Source organism: Cicer arietinum, chromosome 8 (assembly GCF_000331145.2).
Source record: "Cicer arietinum cultivar CDC Frontier isolate Library 1 chromosome 8, Cicar.CDCFrontier_v2.0, whole genome shotgun sequence".
Classification (NCBI taxonomy): domain Eukaryota; kingdom Viridiplantae; phylum Streptophyta; class Magnoliopsida; order Fabales; family Fabaceae; genus Cicer; species Cicer arietinum.
Window position 1 is genome coordinate 20,958,728 of NC_021167.2, and position 6,858 is coordinate 20,965,585.

Genomic DNA, 6,858 nt, shown 5'->3' on the forward strand with positions numbered 1-6,858 from the left:
TTTATGAACTCCTTTGTCGTTTTAATTCTGGTGTGTTTTGTATTACTCGTTTCAGGACTTATTATGTATTCACTTTTATAATCTTCTAACTTAATTTCCATTACTGCTATTCTTGTTCCCTTATATGCCTTTTGTGTATGATTTTACTCGCACCGTGTATGTCTCTTTGTTTTCTTCTTCTTTTTGATCATGTCAAAAGGGGGAGAAAATTTGGTGTTGTTGTTGCATTTCAAACCTTGTAGGCACTCAAAAACAATTTTCAAATCATCACATACAACGGGGGAGTATGCACCTATTACGGGGGAGCAAAGATTTCAACATCACACTCTCTTCACAACAACATTTTGTCATAATCAAAAAGGGGGAGAATGTAAACTACATGTTTTTGATGACGACAAGACCACCAACTATGGACAATGCAGCAAGATCAAAAAGAAGATCAAACCATCTTGAATGAGCTTCCAAATCCAAATAATAAATGAGTAAATATAAAGGTATATGATACAAATCAATAGTTCAAATACTTGAGAACAATTCATATTTACATATGCATTTAACATGTTTTCAAAAATCAAAAACAACATTAACAAATCATTTAAAATCATATTTTTGACAATTTGCATAAGTGTATTCGAATACACCATGTTGTATTCGAATACAACTTAAGTCAGAAGCAAAACTTTAAAAGGTGTATTCGACTACACGCATCTGTAGTCGACTACAAGCTAAGTCAGTGGCCAAGTGTATTCGACTACACCCATCTGTAGTCGACTACATGCTAAGTCAGTAGCCAAATGTATTCGACTACACTCATATGTAGTCGAATACAAGTTAAGTCAGAGGCTAAAATACATTGATCTGTATTCGACTACACTGATGTGTATTCGAATACAAGATGTAAAATTTGAATTTTTTGAACGTTACAAAGACGTGTATTCGAATACACATATACTGTATTCGAATACACCTGGAAACATTACAATTTTTCAGATCTGGAATGCCTCTAGAACATTGTAATTTTTCATCAAACCTCTTGGATCAATGGCCACGAATCTGAAAGGATGTTTTATGGAGTATAAATACCCCATAACTTCAGATCAAAAATTAACCATCCTTGAATTAATTCATTTGAACAACTTTGAACAAAATTCTGATTTTTCTAAGTACTTGCATTAGATTTTCATATCATTCTAAAAAGTTCTCAAGTACTTGAATTACTATTGAGTTGTTTATCAATATACCACATCTTAAATTTATTCAAACCTTATTGTATCATTTGTACAAGTAAGATAGTGGTGTGCTATCTTAGAAGAATTGTTAGAAGTTTTGTAGCAAGAATCCCAGGGTGGGAATTGTACATTTTCTGACAAGTAGTTGATTAATCTCTTGTGGTGTGCAAGAGGACTGGACGTACCCTTGGTTATAAGGGGAACCAGGATAAATCTTACCGTGTTCATTTACTTACTGCACTTGTTATTAAGCCCCCTCTTAGGCGTACTTCTATAATAATAATATTGTTGAATCTATCAGAGGATACATAAAAGTTTAGAGTTAGACGATCAGACACTTGATGTGTTTATCAAAGGCAGAAGCAGTAACTTGCTCGTCACGCTTGTTAGAGGCAGGACTTGCTCGTCACGCTTGTCAAAACAGAGGCATATTATTTCTTGTCATGCTCATTAGAGGCAGAGGCAACATATTTCTTATTATGCTTGTCAGAGGCAGAGGAACATAATTCATGTTGGGTTCATCAAAGGCAATCGGGGCACTATGTTGCTCGAATCCCAGAGTCAAATGAAGCTTGCGACAATAGAGGCATGTGTCATTAGACTTGCGATGTAGCTGGAGTGACGTATTGGTTTCTTTTGCCTTCGTTCAGTCATCATAAGATATAACTTATAATGCAACGTATGCTATGTTGCTCTTGTTTTTGCAGTATTTCTTTTGCTTTTTGCTCCAATGAAAAATCTCTAAAATACTTGTAATCTAGGCTCCGTTGAATAATTATTAACATAACTTTTGCCTTTAACATGCACACTTAATATATATAGTTAGGGGATAATTGTTATTTATTTATATGTATTTCTTATCATTAAAACATCAACCAAAAAATTGTATTTAAAAATACTTTTGAATTAAATGTTAATAGATTTAGATTTTTCTTATATTTTAGATTTCTTTGGGTAGAGATTAGTGGCTTTAGAATTTGGTGTTACAATTTTTAATATACAATTTACACGTTTTACTTTGTGTACTACAACAAGCCACAATTTGTGATCAATTTATAAAAAAAATTGTTTCAATTCTAAATGTAATATTAATTAATCATTTCCACTATTTCATCTAATTAATACTATTTGGATTACTATTTCATCTAATTAATACTATTTGGATTACTATTTCATCTAATTAATACTATTTGGATTACTATCAGGTCAATGTCTTTCACTTTGCACCAATAATTGTTACATGACAATTTATTGAAAACATTTATTCTCGCTAGAGACTATGTCTAAAATTCATACAACAAAAGTGAGAAAAAAAATAGTATTTTTATGTAACCAAGATTGTTTGAAGCACAAATCAAAGTGTAGACTCTTATTGTTTTATTAGCGTTGTAATTCATACTGGTTGATTACACTTTTTAGATGCATATTAGTTTGATTTTTTTTTTTTTTAGAAATTATGGTAATAGAATTATTTTCTTGGTTAATTCTAAAGGAGTTTTTACCCATATATCCTACTTTTCAAAAAAATTAACCAAAATGCCCCACTTTTAAAAACTGTTACCAAAATGCCCTACTTTTTAGGGGAAGAAGGAAAACTCTCCCTGGGGATGCGACCTCCCGAAGGGTTTTAAAAAAAAAATTTAATTTGTTTTTTTGTTTTAATTAATTGTTAATATTTTAATAAATATTTAAATTAATAAATAATTATATTAAATAATAAATTTATAATTAATAATAATACTACATAAATAAATTATTATCATTATTATTATTAATTATTATTATTGTTATTATTATTAAAAATAATTATTATTATTAATTATAATAATAATTATTATTAATTATAATTATTATTATTAATTATTATTATTATTATTATTATTAGTTATTATTATTGTTATTATTATTAAAAATTGTTATGATCAACATTTCGTACCTGGCTTTAATCCACCATCTCACGTGAAGAGCATCAATTTAGATAATCAAGAGCGTTCAAGTGAATTTTATAATTTGTTCATTGACGAAGTCCAGCAATAGATGGAACTCTTGAAGTTGAAATGAAGTTTCAAAACAAATGAATGCGTACATGCTATCATATTGTCTTTTAATCATAACAATTTTTAATAATAATAACAATAATAATAACAATAATAATAATTAATAATAATAATTATTATTATTATTTTTAATTTAATTTTAATAATTTTTAATTATAACAATTTTTAATAATAATAAGATTAATAATAACTATAATAATAATTAATAATTTTAATAATTTTTAATTTAATTTTAATAATTTTTAATTATAACAATTTTTAGTAATAATAACAATAATTATTATTATTATTATTATTATTATTATTATTTATGTAGTATTATTATTAATTATAAATTTATTATTTAATATAATTATTTATTAATTTAAATATTTATTAAAATATTAACAATTAATTAAAACAAAAAAACGAATTAAAATTTTTTTTTAAAAACCCTTTGGGAGGTCGCATCCCCGGCCAGCGACCTCCTACTAGGAGAAAATTTTTTGCTCTTTGATGTGTCGCTCCCCCAGGGAGAGTTTTCCTTCTTCCCCTAAAAAGTAGGGCATTTTGGTAATAGTTTTTAAAAGTGGGGTATTTTGGTTAACTTTTTTGAAAAGTAGGATACATGGGTAAAAAATCCTAATTCTAAATATATTTTAGTTTTCTATTTTCAAATAAATTTTGTTTTTAAAATAGTAAAAAAATATTTCTTTTCATATATATTTTTTCGTGCATCACACAAGGTTTAAGATCTAGTTAGCTAAATAAGAGTGCTATTCTCTTATCGATATCTTTAAAAAAAATATTTATTTGATTGATATCTTAAAAGAAAAATATTTATTTCATTATTAGTGGACCGATTTAATATTTTCTAGGTAAAAGTGTGTAGAAAACTATTATATTAATTATAATTTTAATTTATTGTATAAATCAAACCCACTGCAAATGTTGATAACTAATCAATTAGTTAAAATGTGACTATTCACGAATCAATTAATTAAATGATATATATATATATATATATATATATATATATGATTATTATAGTATATCTTTTGAATATTTTTCATATCATAAAGGAGAATAAAATTATAATACACAAATTATAATTTATTGTACGAACTATACATGGAATAAATGTATGTTTATTACTAACCAATTGACTAAAAGATGGTAATTCACAAAACAACTACTTTACAGAAAAATGTGTATTCGATTATTGTGATATCTCTTTAATATCTATATACTATATAAGACATAATTATGGAAAATATTAAATAAATATATTATATATTAAGAATCACATATAGACATAACTTAAAATAATTGATAAGGATGTTTCTACAGTAAAACATAACTTTAATTCCTCTATAATCCATTGATTATAATTTTCTATACAAATCAAACACATGATAAATATTTATCATGGTCTCAATTAGTTAAAATATGATTTGTAATGGATCAATTAGTTAAAACATAAATATATAGTTGATAATTATTGGGTCTTTTGAATATCTATTTGATAAATATATGTGAAAATTTTAATATATATACTAATTATAATTTATTATACAGATACACGAGATAAATATTTATTGTGAGTTAATTTGTTAACAAATATCCTTTATGAGTTAATTAAAAAAAAAGAAAAAAAGAGATGTGCATATTTTATTAACAGTGTACCACTTGAATAAATTATAGATATAATGAAACGAACACAAGTGTAAAAAATTATAATGTATTAATTATAATTTACTATACAAACATAAACAACACAAGTGTGTATTACTCATTAAATAGTTACATTAACAAAATAATTGGTTAAAAATACATGTATATTTGAGTTTTAGTGTATATTGTGTAACACAAGTTTTTATTAATTATTTTCAAGCGCTAAGAGTTAGATGTGCTAATTAATAGATGTTTGGATGCTTAGACATTAATATATGATAAAAAAAATAGTTAATCAATTAATAAATAATATTAATGAATTAAAAAAGAGTTAATCAATTATTTTAAGTGGAATAGTTGTTTAAAGCGTGACATGAACCAGACGATCGTATTGTTACTCGATTAATCGATTAAGTCCTTGTTGTTAATAGATTAACATCAAACATAAACTAAAAAATAACAATTTTTCTTATTCTTGTGTATTCAATTCTATATCTAATCTTTCAGTTACCATGTATTCAGATAATCTACCCATTTAAGAGTGTTTTAACTTCAAAAACTCACATATTTTCAGATCAGTAAGTTCCATTTCTATAAAAAAAACTTTAATCACTCATAACTTAGTCAGTTCTAAATCCAAAGCGATTTCTATTTTGTTTGTTGGTGCATCTTCGATTACTCGAGGAGTCTTAAACCATATTTTTCTATTCATCGATCAGAATAGTTCTCAATCGATAAAGTTACATCAAACTTCTAATTTATTTTTTATTTATTTGAAAATTCACCTTTTGAGTATTAATTGTATTCAATCCAAATATTTCTCTTACGAACAACAGAGAGTCATACTTTATACAATACAAATCTGTAATATGTGAAATTATTGATTAAAGAATCAAGATGATTCGACTCTTGATATATATATATATATATATATATATATATATATATATTATAAGTAGATGGAGTAGGTTTTTTTTTTAAATAGAGAGATGTCACATGATCCCTAAGCTCACACTGACCACATTTAACTATTTAAAAGCGATGTGGGGGATAATGGAATAGGCTATGTGATTTGTATTCAAACCATGTCATATGATGGATCACTTTAAAATTAAAATTAAATATTTGATGATGATATGTTAGTGTGTGCATGATTAGTTGTCATGATAGATTTGGTGTGTGTTTTGATGTTATATGTTGATGAAATTTGTTAATTTGTGTATTCTAAGGATATGTTGATGATGAGTATTGATAAGTGATAGTTAGAACAAATTATGTGCTAAAAAACTCTTAAATTGAAGAAAATTTGATTAGAAGAACCTTAATAAATGATTATAATGGTAAATAGGGTTTAGTCTATCATTAATTAAGATTAATTGATTAGAGAGACCTTAGTAATCGATTAGGTTGAGAACCATAAGTAGAAAATCGTTAAGTTAAAGATTACATAATTAGGATGAACTCATTAACCAATTAAATTAATAATAATTGATTAGAGTTAGTTAAAACACAAGATGATAACTAGGATGGGCGATGTACTAGGATCTATGAAGTCCCGAAAGCTATTAATACACATTGCACTTGTGATTTAAGCAATGTTGGCTTAAGGATGAGGAGTTTGATAATCAAGTGTTTAAATTGTGGAACACTAGTTCATCTTATATCAACCATAAAATTCAGGTATGTGTTGAGGACTTTACTAAATGGGGAAAGAGTAAATTTGGGGAGGTGAAAAAAGAAATAAAAATATGGAAGCTACCCCTGATGATCTTCTTAAAAGTGAAGAAATTTGGTGGAGTCAACGATCTAGAGCGGTTTGGTCGAAACATGGAGATCGTAATATTAAATTTTTCCATCACAAAGCATCCCAAAGGAAAAGAAGGAATTAGATTGACATGATTACAAATAATATTAGGGAA